This window comes from Capsicum annuum, unplaced genomic scaffold (assembly GCF_002878395.1).
Source record: "Capsicum annuum cultivar UCD-10X-F1 unplaced genomic scaffold, UCD10Xv1.1 ctg2888, whole genome shotgun sequence".
Taxonomy (NCBI): Eukaryota; Viridiplantae; Streptophyta; class Magnoliopsida; order Solanales; family Solanaceae; genus Capsicum; species Capsicum annuum.
The window spans coordinates 844,496-867,859 of NW_025835334.1; the positions used below are offsets into that span (position 1 = coordinate 844,496).

Consider the following 23,364-nt stretch of genomic DNA (forward strand, 5'->3'; position numbering starts at 1 on the left):
TATTCTTATGATTAATTTGGGTTACCCTTATTTAGGGGATGTACTAGACAATATTATTTAATCCATTGATTTTCTCGTACAAGGATACTAATTTACATTTCTTGAATTAATAAATATAATATTCTTGTATGATATTTAAGAAATCTTTATATTCATGCAATGCCATAAATACTAAATATCAAAATAACTAAGCAAACATGAAAACCAAAATAAGGAAACAGGGCAGGGAATATTGCCTCACTTATATCGTTATAGTTGTGTATCTTCGCTCTAGTAGTACCTCTATTCCATAGAATATTCCGCTACAACAGTACTTCATACTGTTGTGGCGGCCCAAAAAGAGGTTGTGCACATTATTAAGAAAATATTTCCTATGTTTTCTGTCCCAACTCCTTAAATACTGTTAATGCAACCCAGAATATGCTGAGACCTTGTTAATTTCCCAAAAATAAGTTTCAAAATAGTTATCAATCGACCATAACCTTTCATTATAACACCAATGCTTCATGAAAACATAATGCACAAGATAATCGTTGTTAAACTAACCTCGCTATTCCAGATTTAGGCCTTGTTAACAATAACAACCAAACAAGATTCATGTGTTGCACTAGACTTAGCACAAATTATCGAATTTGTAAGTAACAACAATAATTCACACACCATATAATGGTAATTTTTACATTTATCCAAATAGGTATGATTCCATACAACAACTGAACAACAGCACAAGAGGAAAGAAAGAAGTGAAACAACTTTCCTAATATGCCTCATAGCTTCTTGAAGATTAGATGTGGACATTAACACAACTATCCATAGAACTATATTTGAAATATTGTTCTTGTACTAAGAGAATGGTAACCTAGGCTCTAATACCATGTTTTCACAGCATAAACTACTGGATTATGAGGCCACCTGCTATAATACATCTAGATAGGAGAACTTCCTTACTACTCGTTCAATATAACATGCAGAAATCATTATTAATCAGAAGTAATCAACCAATATTACTTCATTTAGGGATATAATATAGAATTAAACTATCCTTAGATCTAGTCTAAATAGGTATAAGAGTTTTTGAGAGGAAAGTACACAATACATAACTTCCATTGAGGGTGAGAAAGTAGAAATTATTAAAGGATCGATACCCCAATAATCAAAAAACCATCACTAATTCTTGCAAAAAACTATATCTCGAAGAGGGTATAGCAAGCATAGAACAGTACAAACATGTACTAGTAAGCTTCATCTGTTGACCCAAATTGAATTATAAAAATATAACATGAATAGTCATGGAAAATGCATGCTCTTAAAATCATAATCCCACCCCAAGGGTGCCTCCCACCATATCACTAACCTCCATTTATAAATCCTGAGACACAACTTTATCCCTCTTCTACAACCCTATCACCCTATGCCACCAAGACCGGCCTCATAGCGAGGGTCGACATAAGTCCTAGAGGAATACTACAACAAGGTAAAAGCCCCATACCTATGTCAAGAACCTAATAAGTCACACATCATACCTACGAAAAGCCCATTTGGGAATATGACTTGTCCACCTAGCTTTCCAATCATCAAACTGAATTCACCCTATAACTATATATGTTCCTATCCTATCCTGCTGACATAGAACTCTTTTATTTGTCCCAACTTCATGTGGAATTCCACAACCCAAGGTAACCTAACAAGTTAGCCCTAATAAAAAATAAGGATTAAGTCATCAGTGGTTTGCACTTAACCAAACCATAATTTCCTACGTTATCCCATAACCAAGATGACATACACTCAACATACAAGCAACAAACAACAGTTAGGATTAGAATCATAAGTCAACAAAATATCACCAACTCACGTTCAATCAAGCCAATTCAGTACATGTAAATAATTATATAGTTAAATCACAACCAATTCAACAACCCTGACTTAACCATATACAATATGTGTCAAGTAACTGAATCAGATACACTTCAAAATATATACACATATATCAAGCGTATAAGCATTATCTCCGATTTACTTATAGAACCATAAAACTTATTTGACCCTCGTACATACATACTATGGGTGATGCATCTACCCTCTAGACCTGTCTTACAAAGGAAAATTATCGTCCATGTACTAAATCCCGAACATGCGTGTCTGCAAGCATTGTTTCACCAAAAATCCATAAGAATATTCTAATTATCAAATAGTCAACATTTAATAATGAGATTTTCAGGTCATATAATTATTATAAATCCATTTTATTTGACCAGCCAAACAACATGCTCTAACAAATCACACTACAAAGTAGTTACCACATAAATATGGAACAATTTAAAGTAAAAGATTATACCATCACCAATACTATAGGTGAGTCCTAACCACAATACATCCATAATGCTAACCTTGGAAGACCTTAACTAGGAGTAGCACCCTAGGTTGTTTAGAAACTCTCCCACACCGTACTTGGTACCATCTCTTTCCTTGAAGTTTAACTAATACCTTATAATTTGTCCATTCCACTATGATACATATGAGTACATGATAGGGAAATACCAATTTATAGCATGCATAAAATATAACCTAAATTATTATATAAACAGACCATAATTATACATTGCTCGAATTACTAGTGGTTTTAGCCATCCAAACTCCATGTCCTATGTCCTAGACGTGAAGCCTCCATCCATCTATGTTATATGCATGCTTTCTAACTTGACTATATGATACTTCATTAAACTTAGTTTACATATATGTCAACCATCCGTGGGAAGAACTAATCAATGTAATTTCTAGCCAGATATCAAGATGGTGAATCGTTATTCATGAAAATCAATGGGTTTGCACCTATTTGCTCCTCTTTTCCCACTTCTACATGGTCCCAAGGCATGGGAGGCAACCCTTATGGTTTTTAGGACCTCCCACATCGCTTATCTTATCTTAATTGGAGAAGGGAAATATATCCCACTTAAGTGAGATTATGGACAATATCTCTATGCTATAATGGCAGTCTCACCGCTTCAAAAATGCCACTATACCGTAATAAATCCGGTTATAGCAGGCTGACATTAGCCCAACCAAATTATCTAAGTCCTCAAATTTCTTAAGTAGTCATGGTCCCATGCAAACTTTGAATGATATCCTAAAAAAATTTAGGCTCTACACTAATATTGAGGCACTTTATAGTAACGGTAGATAAGGTTATTGCACCTTTATTAACAAAATCCTATGACCTTCTAGGCCTCTAAGGATATAAAACCAACTCTCACATAGCGAGTTTACATCTAAAAACACTACTACGAAAATTCCATATTACTTACAAAAGCTGAGCAACTAACTAAAAATATATAAATGGGAAAGAGGTATTTACTTTTTGTAGAGAAGCAAACCTGACTACGAGCTTCATAAAAAACATCTAACACCGCTGAAATAAACTTCTATTTTCTTAGCTATAATCTAAAGTTCAACAAAGTCTTATAAGAATTTGTACCTATAATATGAAAAAGGGAATCCACTTTTTATTCAAAATCCCTTTGTGTTTCTACTTGAAATGATTTTTGAACTTTCAGACCTGCCCTTCTTATCTCTAATAGTGAGTTATACTTAGTGGATATTTGGGCTAGATTTTGATTTCTATTGATGCAGGATGAAGGATTTTGAGGGTATTTTAGGGATTTTTTTTAAATTGAATTGGAGAAAATTATAGGCTCGAGTGAGTTGTATTTGTACAAAATCATACAACCCTTACATTGATTCATGGAATTCTAATAATGAGGAGCCACTTGGGCTTGTTCTAGATGCTTTTAGGTATAATCTCTCAAGATAGTCACATGCTCTTTATACTAATTAGAGAGGGAAGGGGAAAATAGAATTGGAAAAAGGTAAATGGGGCTTAGGGTTCTTCAAGTTCTTAGGTGGTTGTTATTGTTCTGTCAATATTATTGTTGTTGTTTGAAAGAGATGAGAAAATAGAGGTAGGTGAGTTGGGTCAGTCAGTTAGGAATGTGCCTGGGTCGAGTTAGTTGATAATTGGCATTGGGGTGGATGAGGATTTAAAATAAAAGAGAAATTGTGCTATTTGTTAAATGGCCATGGGTTAGGATTTTACTCAATTATATTTAAATTCTAGTCGAATTAAAAATTAATTGGCTAATTACATTGCAACTATGGTCAAATTAATTTCAATTACGGCTAAATTTAATAATTGGCTAAATAAAATCATAATTCGATACAAATTATCAACTGATTTAATCTCAAGTTTCTTTATTGAATAAAAAACAATGAATATTTTTTAAATAACTCATTTTAAGGATAAAAATATGTTCAAATAAAGATTTACCCATTTGAACCAATTTTTAGGATGGGTCATGATTAAAAAACGGTTTTTGATAAAATATTTATTTAAGTGAAAAAAGATCATATGATCTTGTATATTTGAATATAGAAATGCATATTTTTTTTATTTAGAATCACCAAATTAACCCAATAAATTCTTTTAAAAAATTCTTTATCTAGATAAAACTAGATAAAAAAAAAATATCTCAATTTTATTTAAAACATAAGAAACTAAAAATAAATTCAAGTTTCGAAGGGAAAAACTAGGTGTCAACACCAATAATATTCAAATAATCAATTTTATCCGTTATAAGAATTATAAAATAAGTTTACCCTAAAATTTGATATACTTCAGATATTTTGAATCCTTCATGGATTTTCATATAAATTTTGTCAAGTGGCGATATTTAGCATTTCATATATGACATCTTCTAGTTTCAGAAGTGCAAATCAAATAAGTTTTACGCTTACCAAGATGCATTATTCCATGTCACTTGATAAATATTTCTACATCAGTATGCATAAATCAACATACAATCCAGTAGAAGTTAAACAAAGGATACTAGTATCAAAGGGCGACCCCTCAGAAAAGAATTAAAAAAAAAACAAGGGGTGGGTGAAGTGTGCTTCTATGAAACAGACACCACAAGCACTGGAAACTGCCGATAAACAAAGAAAAAATCTTTGAGAATTTTTTTTTAAAATTAGTTAAAAAATAGAAATAAATCAAAAATGGAAATCCTATACGCACTTCACCCTAACCAAATTGGAAGATTCCCCACCCCATAGTCAAAACAATACTTTCTCCCTAAAGTATAAATTAAAAGGAAGGATAAAAATACTTCTTGGGGACTCTAGGCCTAACTTAATAGACTCATAACCATCAAAAAGGATCTGGAGGATGGCATACTCAATTTTTGGCATGCTCCTTAAATCAAATCTCCGGTACTTAGACTTTCCTTCAACCTATTAACTCAAAGAAAAACATAACAAATGGTGATACTAAAGGAAAAAAATTAAAAACAACTACCTTAACTTGGGTTGCCTCCCAAGAAGTGTCTGGTTTAATATCGCGGCAAGACTCAAACTCACAACTCTGTTATTCATATTCTCTAATCATCTTACTCCTACTCGCAGCCCAACTTGTTATTCTTTTCAAACCTCTTGAGTACTTACTCTCATGATTTGAAGTTCTGTGTCCCCTTACCTTTTCAAGATCTCCTTCACGTTTCTTAATTTTTTGCTTAGCTATTAACTTCAGCAACTCTATGAGAGTGTCTGAAGAGGTAGGTCCTTGTACAATTTGAAGATCACCTCTTCATCATTCCATCTCATTTTCAGAATGTTTTCTCGCACATGTATCCGTGTTCCTCCAGTAGCTAAGAATGGACATCCAATATGATCGGTGCCGTATTATCTGCATCATAATAAAAAACAATAAAGTCAGTAAGAGTAATGAACTTACCCTTCTTAATGAGAACATTCTCTATGATTCCTTTGGGAGCCACTCTTGTTATGACTTCCATTTTGAGCACAACTAATAGAACCTCGATTTTCATAGACACAAAGTGTTGAACATAGATAAGGGCATCAAATTTATCATTGCCCCTAAGTTACTCAAAGCATGGACCACATCACTTTCACCAATTTGTATGGGGATGGTGAAACTCCTAGCGTCCTTGAGTTTTATTGCTCATCACCACATAACTACACTCCTCAGTAAGTGCTACAATATCAATGTCACGAAGCTTTGTCTCATTTGTCACCACATCTTTTTAGTACTATCACGACCCGATGTATGAGCCATGATAGCACCTACTAATTCCCATAAGTAGGTAAGCCGAACCATAACTCGGAGCTGAACGCAATGGGTTAACTTGGTGGAAAATACCCAACACAGGCGAAAATGAACAACACAACTTATAACAAGTATGGTATTTGAAATAGATAAAGATAGTCAAAACAAGATACCATCCCACGACATGGAAAAGCCAGTCTAGAGCATTTAGAAATAGAAATACAACCCAAGTATCTAGAATAGTCAATACGTCTATCTCAAAACAAAAGACTGAATTAGAAAGATAGAAGGAAATGGGCGACTCGGACTACAAGATCTCACCCTAACTCTGAATATCAACACATACATGAACATGAATAAACAATGCAACTAGTACTCGAATCTACTCCAAAAAGGTACAAAAGTGTAGTATGAGTACCAAAAAAATGGGTACTCAGTAGGTATCATTGTTCAACCAAGCTAAATCATAATATATGTATGATAGAATGCAAGAAAACATAGCTAAATCAAGGTAAGGAAATGAACCTGAATCTACTCCAACATTGGTGTGCATACATAGGTAAATAAACCTAAATAATAGCATAACATAACATAAAGCATCAGGACACGCAAACATAACTAGAAAATTGGCGCCCATACACCAATTAGTATGGCAAGTAAATAACTTATCACAGACTCCTATACACCTGAAGAGTACACTCAAAGATAGAATATCCCACCACCGTCATTTATCAACTCTCATAATCCAATTGGAATTCATCCAAGTCATGGACCATAATAAACATTAATTACCATATTCGTCACTTGTAAACGAATCAACAGTTATCAACTAATCTAGAATATAGCAACTAATCCTCATATATAGGCTAACCATTATTTGTCAACTAATCATTATACATCGATTAACCATTTATTTATCGAATAAATATAATATCACTAGTGTCCATTTATATCATACCACATTATAACCATTTCCTCATTTTGACTTAGCTAGATTATCAATCTCAAACCCCCAATGACATTATTCCATAGTAAGTATATCATCATAGCATAATATTCATATCCGGACTCAAATCTGTAAATATAATCAATAGATAGACTTGAACTGGTAAATATATCATTTATAGCCAAACTTAAATCGGTAAATATATTATCAATAGCCAAACTTGAACCAATTAATATATCATCAATAGCCGAACTTGAATTGGTAAATATATATAACAATATTATATGCATCTTTCGGACTCAAATTGGTAATTATAAATATATCAACTTGATCCATAACATCTTCAATAGCATAAGTAATAGCATAAATAATAGGCATCAACCCTCACATCAACCAACATAGACATCAATTATCAAAGTTTCTCAATATCACCACAATAAGTATTTCCAAGAATCCAACAAGCTTGTAAAGGTCTACATAAGATAACATGCATCTTAGCCTAAGGTGGGTCAAGGACCCGCTTCTAATCCTTGAAGTTCCATTTTAGGCAAATTCTACCCAAACTAGGATTAAGGTAACTAATAACACTTTTAGATGTTAACAAGACTTAATTAGTCCTAAATAGGAAATTCACCTAAAACCTGAGCAACTAGGTCAATTATGCCAAATCTATAAATTTTGATTAGCCTAAATAGTCAAACTAACCTAAAGCATTATAATTCATCATACCAATATCTAAAACCTATCTTAAATCTAACGTAATATCATAAAAATACTATGAAAGAACTCAATCTAACAAGGGAGAAAACCTAGCCTACCTCAACGCCAAAAAAGCTCAACGGTCTACTAAACCACCATTTTTTCCTTTCGAGAAGCCTTCTCAAGATTTCAAGCTATCATATACCATTCTACTCATCTATACAAGAATAATGATACTTATATTTCCCCATTATGCTTCAGGTCCAAAAATCACCCAAAATCCCATGTGGGTCTCATTTACAAAAAATTACATTTCTAAAACCAACCCAACATTCTTAAATACTCAAGAAATTATAACCCTTATAAATAGGAAAAATCCAAGCTAAATTTGGGCTAAAATAAAGTCCGCAAGATTTTGGGGTTTTGAGCAAAAAATCAATAAAATCCACCAAAAATGGGTGAATTCTTCCCTTAAATCAATCGATAATCATAAAAACAAGAGTTAATCAAGCTTTCGAATCACCCCAAGCTTTAATCCCTCATAATATCACTATTTAGGGTTTATCCTCTCAAGAAATGGGTGAAAATGGCTTAAATCATGACATAAGGCTCCGTAATTATGATATCTCTCTTCTATTATGTGAGTTGTGATCTCAACTATCAGTGCACGATTATAGCATCTAGGCCTACATGAATAAGTTTCTATCGCAGCCAATATTGTTGCTAACATAGTGCACCAGAAACCTGGTGCACCAGATTTTTTCTAAGTCCAAATAGACTCGACCAGGTTCTCGAGATTTAATTAGAATCTCGCATACACAAATGAACTATGTAACCACACCAAATTCAATCTTTTGAACTCAATGACATAATTAAATTTTCCATCTGAGGTCATTTCAACCAAGTGTGGTCCCACACCTATATTTCATTTTCTTAATTTTTTGACCAATAGGTCAATACTCGAGTGCCTCAAGATCCAAACTCACTAAGGCAAAATTGATATTTTAGAGCTACTGACACAGTCAAAATTTACATATGAAGTAGTTTTACTATAGTTTTTCCCTAGTGGCTATTTGGAACCAGCAAAGACTTAATAATAGGGAATTGGCTCTAAAGACTAAACAAACTGCCAGTTCCAGCAAGTTATAAATGACTTGAGGCAGCTATAGAAAAGATCTTACGGCAAAAATAAGTAGAAATATGTAAAATTACTAGAAGTGTCATTACAATATCCACTATTAAAGAAACTTTTGTCCAAAAAAGTTAAGGATTAGTATATACCTAAAGTCTTAAACAGTTAAGGGTATTGGGTCCACATAATTCTCTCGATCTCCTGAGTGACCTTCTCCATTGGGTAGTGACTCCACTGAACCTTAACTACAGGAATCACTCAAGTGTGCAACTGCCTAACATCACTAGCCAAAATGAGCATCGTCTTCTCAACAAAGGTCAAACGCTCATCCAACTAAACTAAGTGTCCTATCTAAGAACATGAGATAAACCAGGAATGTATCACCACAACACAGAAACATAAAAAACCAAATGAACAGAAGCAAAATCTAAAGGTAGAGCAACTCATAAGTCACCTCACTAATAGTGCAAAGAATTTCAAAAGGTCCAATATATCTAGGTCTGAGCTTACCCTTCTTTTCGAACCACATTACAACCTTCATGGGTAATACACATTAACCAAATCCAAAACTTAAGGCATGAAGCCTACGGTCTGCCTAGGCCTTCTGCCTACTCTGAGCTACTCTCAACCTATCTTGAATCATTCTGACTCTATCCAATGAATCCTAAAGTAAATTAGTACCATAGGTTTAAACCTAAGAAGTCTCAAACTATCCAATCAAAGAAAGACATATCCTACCATATAAAACCTCTAAAAGAGATATTGCTATACTCTAATTATAGTTGTTATTGTATGTAAAATTAGCCAAGGCTTAGCATTGCTCCCACTAGCCTCTCAAATCCATAACAAAATCTCGAAGAATATTCTTAAACTTCTGAATAGTCCACTTAGACTGGCCATTATTTTGTCGATGAAAGGTTGTACTGATATCCACCTGAGTACCCAACTTCTCTTAAAATGCCATCTAAATTCTCAAAGTAAACACAAAACCATTTTCTAAAATAATAGAAATGTGCACACCATGCAAATGAACTATCTCCTAAACATAGATATGGACCAACCTCTCAGCACTGAAAGACATCTAAATAGGAATAAAATATGCTGACTTGGTCAAATGATCTACAATGAACCAAATACCATCAGAACCACAAGAAGTTCAAGGCAAGCCTCTAACAAAATCTATGGTTATTTTCTCTCACTTCCACTTGAGAATAGGTCATCTCCGAATCAAACCACCTGACACTGATACTCGACCTTAACTTCCTGAAAACAAAGGCAATGAGCCACATAGTCTGCCATATCACTCTTCATGCCACACACTAATAAAGCTATCTTAAATCTTTATATATCTTTGTCATGCTTGGATGAATAGAATATCTAGAGTTTTGTGCCTTATGTATAGTCAACAAAATCAAGTCATCCATTCTCAAAACACAAATGTGACCATCAAATATTAAAATACCCTCAAAATCTATAGTGTTCCTCTCGGACTCACAATTTAACACCTGATCACGAGGGAAGCAATGTATACTATCCTCAAACTGATGATCTCGAATTTGGTCAAAAAATGAAGACCTCACCATAACACTAGCAAGAATCCTCCTAGGGTATGTCATATAAAGACGAACCATCAGGTTGGCGAAGGATTGAATATCCCATGCCAACGGTGATGAATGATAAATTTATTACTCATTGACATCCAAATTGGTGCACAATAATATGGTTAAATAATGTAAATAAGACAAATTTTCCATTTGAATGAACTAATTCCCATGGTTTATAGGTTATAAAGGTAATTGAAAAAATAAAGTAAATTAAACTTTAAAGAGAGCAATAAGGGCAAAGATAGTAAAAAAAATGTAAAATTTTGAGCAAGGATCGACCCTCAGTAACTGCGATCATGTTCTTAGGTTCACAATCGTGACTAGTCAAGACCCAATCAAAGCTTGGTAATCGTCAAAGACTCACTACTATTGCGCGAGTAGCAATCGTGATGGAGCAAAATTCTTTTAGGGGTAGATTGTTAAATTCACACAGCTGGTTCCAATCCTCAAAAGGGCAAAATCCTTACACGCTTCAGGCATCTCTAACTAAAATTCAATTTTATATTGAGAAAAACCCTACTAATTTTGGAAAGACAATTGTTGCTAAATTTTCCAAGGGATTTTAGTTGTGAATTGAGATTAGATCTTTAGATTTATTCTTGTTTTGTTAATAATAGAGGAATTGGGTACTAATATGGGTATATCTCTTTTCCCTATTCTTATGAGTAGCTAAATATTTATCTTGGGGTTATGCTTAATTAGGGTGTTAAAGTGTATGGGTGTTAATTGTTAGTCCTAATTATTAGTTATTGGTATGGGTTTTGCTACTACTCTTTCTTTAATTAAAAGTTGTAGGTCTAAACCCTAATTGGACTTGGATCATACATTACCCTTGAATGAGGGATGTGGGTGATGAGTAGTAGTGAGCAACTATTTAATACAGCTTATGTCCTTAACATTATCTTAGAAATAAGGATGTTATGTCTGTAGCTAGATTGATTGGCATCATTCAAGAAATAGGGATGTTTTATCAAGGTTTTGGATTGGTGAAATTGGCACACTCATAAGGTATTTGAAAGAATCCATTAGAGTATCTTGGTGTGTTTTTGAAAGGCTCATATTAAGAGTTAAAATCTTTCCTACCCACAACTTTGACTGGGAAAATAACTAACCCTTATTCCCCCATGTATATATGAACCTTAGGATATGTATAACCCTAAGAATCTTCTCTCATTAGATTGTAATGAACAAGTACACATTTCAAATCATGCCCCCAAATTTAATTTATTTCTTGTTGTAAGGTTGCACTACGGGTCAATGGTGAGTAACTTTCAACATACATAGGATTTAAAAACTAGTCACACTCCTTTTCGATTTAACCTCAACTTAAGTTGAAATAGTATATTGACTATGATCGCCTTGCTCCAAAATAATAGCTTAAGTTGAGCGTTATCAAAAATTGTATCATTGTCGGGGAGTAAAACTTAGGTTTTGCTTGTATGGTGTTGATAGTAACTTTGGATTCACTCATAGTTTTTATTATTTACTTTGTTGGTTGTTTTTGTTTCTTCTTAAGAGATTTTAATAGTGTCCATGACACAATAAGCGATCATAGAATTAATGTTGGGACCTTTGTTAGTCCTCTTGATGATGAGGACCAGGCGTGCTAGTGCCTTTTGCATCTCCCTGAATAAAGAGAATGGGGTATTCGACGTCATGAGTGTAATATTACACATGCTACAAATGAAATGTCACTTTAGGGGTCAATCTTATAATAACCCAAATCTATATTTGAATAATTTTGTGGAGGTCTATGTCCCATTTGATATCGCTTACATCTCACAAGAGTCCTTACAATTATGCCTTTTTTAGTTCTCTCTAATAAGTGAGGCAGTTTTATGGTTGAGGTCTTTTCCCACGGGGTCCATCATATCTTGGATCGATCTTACTGATGTTTTCTTAGATCGATATTTTCCTTAATCAAAGATATTACAATTGTAGGACAAAATTATAAATTTTTGTCAACTCTATGGAGAGCCTCTCTATGAAGTTTGGGAGAGATTTAATGAAATCTTGTGTAATGTCCTCACTATAAAGTACCCGATAAGATGCTCTTCCAAATATTTTATAGGGCGTTGGACCAACTAAATAAGACTATGGTGGATAATGTAGGTAGTAGATCACTTGTGAGGTTGTTATATGGTGTATCTTCGTCTTTGTTTAAACAAATCACAAAGAAAAAATAGGGGTGGAGCATCTGAGATACCGAGGTAGCACAGTTTCTCCCACTGCCTCGATTGTGAAAGAAGAGCAAAAAATGAAAGAAAAAGAGAGAATATGGCTAAAATAATGATATAATTAGACATCCTTACAAAGCATGTGATGGGTGCACCCAAAAAAATCATCAATGCCATGGTATCTAAAGGATATGATGAGTATGAGGTAAGGGATACTGATGCATAAATTAGAAACATTGCAAACTATTTGGGAGTTCCCGTGCGGCGTATCAAAGGCAAGGTGGGAAACAAGGTTGGAACTATTATGATAGATAAAGGAAATGGCATAATGGAGATAGTTATTATGATTAGAGGTATAAGAATAGAGAGTATGATAGATTTATGCCCTCCATGATCGACTGAAGAGCAAGGAGTCAAATCTCTTGGATCCTGAAAGTTTCAAAGCAGAGAATGTGCTTGCTAAAATCTTAATGAGAGTGGAAGGGTTGAACAAGATGGTTCGAGAATTAAAATAAGGTTTTTCTCAAATTAACCAAATGTTTGTATCACACTCCACCTCAAATCAAGAAATTAAAGACCCAAATTGGCCAAATCTTAACCGTCCTTAATCCTACGCCTAAGGGTGGCCTCCCTAGTATATATTGGAAAATCCTAAATATGATGCTCATGTCTTAGCAATTGTAACCCAAAGCAGTAAAGAAATTGGTGCACAGGAGCTTAGGGTCAAAGAAAAGTCTCTTGATGATCAAATCAACACAAAGAAGAAGAATGTGGGTGAGTCAAATGATGAGGGTCCAAAGTCTCAAGATGGGGATGATGAAGAACCAATGATAATTAAAGAGATAGTTAATGAGAAGGGAACTCCTAAGGTAGTTGAGGGTGATGAACCGCTATGTGACTCTTTGTCTCTAATGAAAATCCCTCCTCCATTCCCTTAAAGAATCAATAAAAAATAGGAGAATGTCAAATTTAAGAAGTTTCTCTCCAAGCTTAGCAATCTTTCAATCAATATCCCATTGTTAGAATCCATTCAAGAAATTCAAATTATGCTAAGCTAATGAAGACATTGATGTCCAAGAAATTACTTGAGGATGGTGACACTATTGAAGTGACCCATGGTTGTAGAGTTATCATGACTAGTGCTATGGAAGAACGGGAAAAAGATCTGGGAGCCTTCACAATCCCTTGAACTACTGGGACACATATATTTGCAAAATTCTTGTGTGACCTTGGTACAAACATCAATCTCATGCCATATATAATCTTTCAAAGACTTGGTTTGGGTACTCCTACTCCCATAATAATGTGTCTCTTGATGAAGGATCGCTCTATCAAGAAATTGATTGGAGTCTTGTATAATGTCTTTGTAAAGGTCAATCATTTTAGTTTGCCAGTGGGCTTTGTTTCCCTTAATTGTCAAATCGACCATGAAATACCCACTATTCTTGGGAGACCTTTTTTAACAACCGAGAGATCATTTTTGATATGGAGCAAGGGAAAATGAAGTTCCAATTTCAATATGATGAGGTTTCTATTTGGGTATGTAATATCAAAAAACAACTAATGGAACTACAAGTGGTGTCCATCATTGATGTAGTAGACAAGGAGGTTGATAATGGATCCCTCGAGAATCTAACTTATAGATTGAAGAATGTTGTTCCGTGATGATAAATTAGGCGCTAGGTGTGGAGGCAACCCATAATTACAATAAAAATAGCCATATCTTATGAATTTGATTGCTAGAGTAGGTTTCATTTTTGTTTGTGATAAATCCATGAAATTATGGCTATATAAGGTGTTTTGAATTATGTTAAGTAAACTTCAGTGAATTTGAGTAGTGGGCTGAGAAGGGGAAAATAGAGGGCCAAAATATATCCTCAATTACCACAATTGTGATACTCGTGTTATTGATATTGCGATCGCCATCTAACCATGATCATGGAACATTAATCGTGACCACGGTCATGACTTGGTTAAATGAATGGTCGAAACACATTCTCCCTCAAACTCCCTTTAAAATTACCCTCAATTGCACCCATTTTTTTATTTTTTTTTGGCATCTAAAAGTGTATGAGCATCCCCACTACATCTCTCAATCTGGTATGTGATTCAAATTTTTTCTTTTATGCTCGTGCAGGCCTTAAAATTCATGTCTTAGGAATGGCCTAAAATTATCATTCACATTCTAAATACGTGGTTTAATTGTACTTGATGGTGAGTTTTGTTGTTGCTATTGTTGTGTACATTGATGGGGAAGTCTTGAGTACCCTAATATGTTCAAAATTGATAAAAATAGTACGTGCATACCAAGTGTTTGATTAATTGACCAAATGAATTCCTTACTAGTTTTCCCATGTCCTAAGGGAACAATTAAGTATCTAGGGACTATGTTTCTTACTCTTAAAGTAAATTTTTAATTTGGAACACAAATTGGCATTGAAATTTGAAGTTTTGAGAAATTTGGTCTAACAATGCCTCAAATACCATAATTGTGATTACAGGAGCACGATAGCTTCAGGATGATCGTGGCTCAGTGTCCCGTGATCACAACATCTGAGGCTATTTTTTAGCGAGGATAAAAATTCTTGTAAGTCTATTTCTTCCTCAAAAATTACCAAGACACAATCCCATTTGCTTAATTAAATAACATAGCATAGTTTTCACATAAAAATGTTGATAATTATTATTGTTATGTTTTTCTCGTGTTTTTAAAGCTTAAAATAGGAGATTGTGACCAAACTTTTTTCATTGCCCTAGAGTGCCAAACCTTGTACTATGCTGGCTCACTAAGACAAAGCTACATCCAGAGAGGGGCACATTTTTGGATAAGGTGCCGAAAAAGCTCCTGGTATTCCTTGATAGATTAGTGGCCACTAGAAGGAGATGCTTTGCCCTGGATCTATGTCGGGTGAAACAACATTGGGTGAGAGAGTTCTTCGCTAACCTTAGAATAGTATATTTCTGCGAACTAGTTATAAGTATTTTGGTGAAGAATTCTCACTTTAGGGCCGAGCAAATAAATGACCTATATGGGTTGTCGGATGAGGATATGGCATAGTTTGAGGCAAAGGGATGTGAACCAAAGAGATGGTTAGTTGAAAAGTTGTACCCTGGTAGAGAGGTCTCTTGGGCTACCACTAAGATGGGGATATCATTGCATGATTTCACATCGTAGGAGATGATATGGTTAGCCATAATTTGTAGTCGAGTTTCCCCATGCACTAATATGACATATTTCAGATACACGAGCTCGAATGGTTATATGTATACTAGAAAACATTCCTTTGAATAATGGAAGTCTTATGCTCTCGGACAAAAGACATTTCAATAACCAGGGCGGGATCTTACTCTTATTTCCTTATTTGATCATAGAGCTATGTAGGAGAGCAAGGGTTAAGAAATATCCTGTGGACACTTGGGTGTGTCCAAAGACCCCAATTTACCCTCTTCAGATTAAGGGTGAAGGCGCACTTCATAAGAGAAAAACAGGAAGATCAACTTAGGTAAGTTGATAGATAAGGACATAGGTTCTTGTAGGCCATACAATTTATAAGTGTAGTCTAAAACCGATTTATAAAATTTACACCAAAATATGATATTCCCTCTAATATTTTTAACCCTAAAATTAAATTCCCTCCCATTTCTAATTACCCAAAAAAATCACAAAACATAATAACATTGAGGTAAAATATTGCCTAGGGTTTATCCACATCCGTGAATTAGAAAAATTAGGGAATTGAAGAAGTAATTTACTTTTATCTCTTTTAATGTTGCCTAGGGTTTATTCATCCATGAATTAGAGAAATTGGATGTAATTCACCATATTGGATGCAAATATTCATCACAAAATCTCATCCATCGTCACTTCCACAAAATCTAAGAGGCGATTTCATTCGTGAGGTCAAATTTTGGTAAGTTCAAACTGATCTTACAGACATTTGATAACTATGTGGGTTTTCTTTTATTTTATTTAGACTTATATATTCTGAATAATTACTAATTAAAGATTCTTTAATTTTTCTAAAAACTTCTCTATTTTTAAATGGTCTTCTCATAACTAATTCAATCCAATCTAAATTCAAACATTTTATTTTTGCAACATGCTAAATTTTTTATCAGTGTTTTTTTCCATTTTTAATTCTTCTCTATATTTTTCACATAAGTTTCTATACCATTGTTGTAAAAATTTTATTTCACTTCTGCAAAATCAATGAGGCGATTTCCTGGATTTTATACACATTTCTATAAGGTGAATCCATAGCTTAGGAGTGAATTTAGTGTTTTTTTGAGGTATAACATTAACTATGCTGACTACACCAGACCAGCACTATAGATTGATAATAATAGAGTTTTTTGACTTTGCAATATTGTCGTGAGACCAAAGCCGAATAAGCTGTAATCAAAAAGGAATTTTTACTGATCCGATCAAGTATGTCATTTTATTTAAACCTTTATATTAGATATTTATAATCAGGTTTGTCCCTTGTCTTAAAAATGAAATACTGTTAATGATGGTTTATAATCTGATTCAAGCTCTGTTACTTTGTCGATAGTAAAGCTACTATTAATCAAAAGTAATATTGTGCCCGCTATTGTATCTGTTGGTGTTATTAATTTGAAAGACATGAATATGTGAGCTGGTGTATAAATGTATACACACATACACACACATATGTACGTTGTGTTATATGTTGAATTGCATGATCATCTCATCTTGAAATTTAGTTTGTTAGCGAAGTATATCTTTAACATATGAATTTTTTGAGTGAGCTTGATTCTTTTTCACGGATCAAGTACGTGAAAATTCTTTTTAATATTGACGAGATGACCCAGGATCCTTACTTATTTATATTATAATATTATATTGTGTGCCCATTACATTTAAAATAAGTTATGCAAGGTGCAGTTTTCTTGTAACATCTATTTCAAATAGGAAAATCTAAACTTTAAAAATCAACATTCAAATGTTTGATGTTTCAATTAGGAAACCCAAGGTAACTTCTGTTATGTTTTTTCATTAATGACTTATTTTCTTTTGAAAATTTTATTACCTATAGTACTTTGCATTAATTCTCTATTTTGGTGGTAAATCAGAAATTTGCTCCAATGGCTCAGTGTATTAAGTTCTTGCTATATGTGGGGTTTGATGAAGGGTCAGACCGGTCTTATTGTATGCAGCCTTATAATGGATTTTTGCTAGAGTTACTAAACCTTCAGTTATATGGAAAGATATATAGCATCCTTAAAAGATGTAAATTGCTTGTATCAATTAGTGTAAAATATATTTGTTGAGACTAGTCCAGTCACGGTGAATATTTCATTTACATTCTATTCGTATCTTAAACTTTATTGCATCTTGACTAGTCCAGTCATGATGAATATCATTATACTATTCCTTGAATACTACCATTTTAAGCTTGAGTTCTCTTTTAATTATTTGACAAAAGATATATGTTTTTTGCACTACAGACTTTCTCTAAAGTTGTTAGGAGCCGGGCTTCTAACAAATTCATGAATGGATGGTAAAAATGGTTCTTTTCTCTTCACTCTTCCCTTTGATCTAGACATAGGCTGTATCTCGTTATCTGGTTCCTTGCTTTTAGAAAATAAAATTTAGGAAGAAATAACAAAGTTCCATAAGAATGATTACTAGAAATATTTCAGCAAAGGGTTCATGGCCTACAGAGGAACCAATCTAGGGTTCTACTATCTACTTTCTAGCTCCTGTACAGGGATAGGGGCTTGCACTTTTCAAGATCCCTTTGTGGCATTTAGGTTCTGTCGTGGAGGACTAAAATAGAAATACTTTTCAGCTAACAGAACTGAGATGATTAATCTAGGAACATCAAAAAATATCAAAGTTGTTGTGAGGACTTTGATCAACTGTTAAAACAAACTGGGGGTAAGGCTTGTAGCTAGGCTGTTTCTAACATTTAATAAAACAACAACAACTATTATGCCTCAATCTCATAGAAGTTGGGTCGATTATATCAATCCTCATTGACTATAATACATTTAACTCATCTCACAACCCGCTTGAACTGGTGAACCAAAGTCACTTTCGAAACCATACTTCCTACAACCTTTGCTGGTAATTATGATTACGGAAAGACAATAAAATCCGTAAGGTATCACATCTATCACAAACATAGAATTCTTCTTTCTCAGATATGTTGTTTATCTTATACTAAGTAAGAATCCACGGGATGAAAGTTAATCAAAATAAACATTATTAGGAAGCAACTTAACTGCACTATACCCTACCTTCTTGTAAGTGTCATGGGAATAGAATAGCAGGATATGTTTATAAACATTGGTCTTTGTCTTCATTGTCAGCTGAGATTTAGAAAGACACTCTTCCTGACTCCTTACTTTTCTCATAGTTGCTCACTCACATCCTTTTACAGTGTCATGTTATTTCCTATAGTTGTCACCTTCTACATAACATGGAGGTTTATTAATTTCGTGGATGGATTTTTCTCTCCAATCTATTCTCAACTTGGAATTGATGTTTTTGGTAAGCATTTGTCCCTTTTCCATGAAAACACAAGCAACTAACTTTATTCCTATGTGATAATAACACTGACTTATTTCATGGTGTCTTTAATTAATGGACATAGATTACATTGTCACACTAAAAAAGAAAGCTTTCTAGCTGAATTAGCAGATAGTTTTATGGTGCCATATGTAAATGGTAGCAATATTAGGTTAAGTCTCTTTTTTGTGATACTCTTCATCTAAGATGACCTAACTTTTCTATGGCTGTTCTGATCAGGACTAGGATTTATAACGTCAATCACTTTTATTTTTTTTGTTGGGGTGTTCATGGCATCATGGTTGGGGACTTTAATTTTTGGTCTTGGAGAGTGGTTCATCAAAAGAATTTCATTTGTTTGGCATAGTTATAATGCTTCAAAGCTAACTAGTTCTGCTATATCTCCATGTATGCTTTATGGAGCTTAAATTTTATACTATTTCATGAAAGAGTATTCAGATGGATAGTGATGGTTGATACATATCCTCCTACTGCAGATCAGAACACACAAGCTTTTAAGGAGGTCTCCATAATAAGGCATCCACGCATTGGTGAATATGCCTTTGGGTTCATTACCTCGTCTATCGTCTTGCGGGTATGCCAATGATTATGTGCCTTTTTCCTTGATCATTCTAAAATTTGTTATTACATGGTGACCATGTGTAGCAATTTTTTTGTTGGAAGAGGTCAAAGTTGCCCCTTTACTATGCGAAAAGGATCATATTTCACCGACTTTTATCCAAGAAACTCAAATACCCCTCTGCTGTTAGAAATATCCAAGGTGGCCATTCAATTGCACATGATACTTGAACATTTTGGTGAAGTAGACACCACGTGGCATGCCAAACTCTTAATCTAGGAAATCATAACTAGGAAAACATGTAGAAGTCAAACAACCCATTTTAGCAACCAAACTTACGTGAAAACTTCAGCCACTTTTTGGACTTGAAATTTAGCCATATATTGGGCGTGAATTGCAGCCCTTTGGGCTTGATTCTCATCACTTTTTATGGCAAGAATCATTGCATCATGCTTCTATTCCATGTTTGCTTCTGGATGATGAACTGTATGATAAGCCTTGCTACAAAGTTAAAAGGACTGGAGCAATTTTTACCCCTAATGCTAGAGTCTTATTGTTACATTTCTATTGCTCAAGGCTACTATCGTATGGTTTGTACTGCATATTTCTTGCTATATTTTAAGGATTCTGGTATCTTTTTAGTATTTTATGTGTTAGGCTGACATATAATTCAATTGTAGATACTTTAAACCCAATCCTAGGTTTGTGATTGATAAAGAAATAGCAACCTGCACCCTACAACTTTTCATAAGTTGCCCCTGCAAAGAAGTATTACCTTAAAATGGAATAGCAAAGCAGCAAGGCAACTTGCATGCCTGGTTTCTTATAAAGAACTTCATCATGTAGGTTCCTTGACTGATAAAATATTGTTCCTTATATCATGGAGGAAGAAGCCATGAGCAAAGAATTCAGTAATTCTAACATTTTTTTATCTAATATGGATTTTTGGGATTGTGATACTTGACTTTTCTAACTTATTATACTGTGCAGAAACTTTTCTAACTTATTATAATGTGCAGAATGTCAAATGCATACGGTTAAGAATCAAAATACTTTCCGGAAGAGTTGGTTAGTCGTAGCGGTAATGACTAAAAAGCAGCGTACTACTGCTACTTGGTTTACTTGAGACCTGACTTACAACAACTTTCAGCTTCATGGGATTTTACTTGTTGTTAGGAAAACGATCGAGTTTGATGATAATGTGTTATCTTTTGACTTAGACACTGATAGGTGAGAACTCTTGCAAGTTCTACTAAATTACAGTAAACTTGTTAATCTTACTTTTGAGGAGGTTACTATTACTTTATGGATTTTATCATCTCTTTACTCGCTCTTTGTAAGAAAGGTTGGTGATATTTTTTTATTTAGTTATCTCTCTCTTCAAATTCAGTGGTGTAACAGATTTCAAGTCAGTATCTTTAGAATTCTCTTTGACCGTGATCGAGTAGCATCAACTTCATGTCTCTATAACTTTATTAATCATGGCTGACTTATTTACTTCTGATATGCCTCACTAAAGTTTAAGACCAACCAAGGGGTATTCGCATGTACACTTTAATCAAAGATCTGATATTAACTATTAATCCTGCCTCTACCTAAAAGTTACCAACTCTCGCATGTAAACATGCTCAGCTTCTCTTCCTGGGTGATTATATTTAATAAACATTGTTGTATATTCATATTTCTAAAATATGCATACATTGCTTGTGCATCAATTGAATTACTTTTATTTAGGATATATCAATTTTGAGTGACTTCTTTTGAATCCTTAAATAAGTAAATAACCTAGTGTATTCTTAAGTTCCTGGAGTCTTTGTATATTATTGGTTTAACTGTATATTATTGGATGCAAATGCTATTTGTATTCTTTTTCCTTTTACTTCTTTTGGTTTACCTTCAATATATATCTCTGATTAAAAGGATTTATCAATAATGAACCATTCGATATTAAAGCATGGCTCATTCCTGGTGATAATTCTCAAGTTCACAACTTTGATGAAGACGTCTTGATGCCTTAAGTAAAAATGTTCAGTGGGGGGAAGCTAAAAATCAAAGGTAAGAGAGTAGCTGATGTCGTTAAGGCATTAATAGGTTCCTACCTCAGCTCGGGAGGGGAAGTAGGGACTTTACGATTTATGAAATGGCTTGGGATGAAAATTTATTTTGCTAATGCACCTCTGCTAAAGCTCTTTCCCATGAATGATGAGAAGGTAGTCAATGTCAAATATTTGGAATCCCTGTTACATTACAAGTTCCAAGATCCTTCTCTGTTTGTTAAAGCACAAACTCATGGATCTTACATGCTACTTGGATTCGACGATGCTATCAGGTTATTCTCATATATAAATGTTATCTTGCAAAAATGTATTGTTGTTTTAATTGGGGATGTTGTGAACTTGAACATTTCATTAACCTAAGGCCACACAGTACTTGATAGTTCCTCATACAGCTGCTAGTAATAAGGAAATAAAATATGTCATGATATATTCATTAGTGCCTATATTCATAGTCTGTTGTTCTGAAACTAGTATATGTCCTTTTTTGACCAGCTTCATTCAAATTTTGATTTATGGTTATGCAGTATTTGGAATTTATTGGAAATGCAGTGCTAGATTATGCTGTTACTGCACATCTCTATTTCAAATATCTAAGATTGACTCCAGGACTTATTACTGATATGAGTTCTGCTTCTGTAAACAATGAATTCTATGCTCAATTAGTGGTTAAGGCTGGCCTACATAAGCACATTCTTCATGCCTCGCAAGAGCTGAAAAGGCAGATAAGTCATACTGTTGAGGATTTTAGGGAATTGGATCTTATGTCCACGTTCGGATAGAACGCTGAAATTACTTTCCCAAAGATATTGCATACCTGCAACAAAATGTAAATCTTACCCATTAAAAGTATTATATGTGCATGCCAATTGATTTTGATTATGGGTTAGTCATTTTTTCTATCTGGTTCTCTATAGGTTCATGGAGATGTTATTGAGTCCCTTGCTGGTGCTATCTTTGTTGATTTTGGATTCAACAAAGATGTTACATTTTGGAGCATATGACCTCTTCTGGAACCATTGATTACACCTCAAACAATAAAAACTCCAGTTATTGTTTGTTTCATTACTATAGTAACAACATACTATAGCTATTGATTGTTTCATTACGGCAGTCTAAACATTAGTGTAGAACTTACTATTTTGTGTCATTATTTGTTTTACTTTTTTCACAATCTGAACTTTTTTGATATATTTTTTTTGAATTTCATTGCAAATTAATGCATTTGAATTATTTATTAGCTAATTGGTGCGTGAGATTATATATGTGTATGTATATGTGTAATGTGATTAGTGATCTATACATTTGGACCAAATAATTAATTTTTAGGCCTAAAGATATTTCTGTAAAGTATGTCTTCAACTATCAAATTGTCTTTAACTATTAAATTTTAGACAATGCTGCCACACTTCAAAAGTGTGGCTTATTAATTAAATTGTGACATGTACCTAAAACATCCTTACATTTTACAAGTGTTGTCACAGAGGATGTATAAAAGGATATGATTTTGAAGTGTGACCAA

At 33.8% G+C, this 23,364-nt stretch overlaps 1 pseudogene; it reads left to right on the forward strand.

Moving 5' to 3' along the window:
- The window catches only part of LOC107879120, a 35,386-nt pseudogene extending 12,447 nt beyond the window's left edge, over positions 1-22,939 (forward strand).
- The last annotated feature ends 425 nt before the right edge of the window (positions 22,940-23,364 follow it).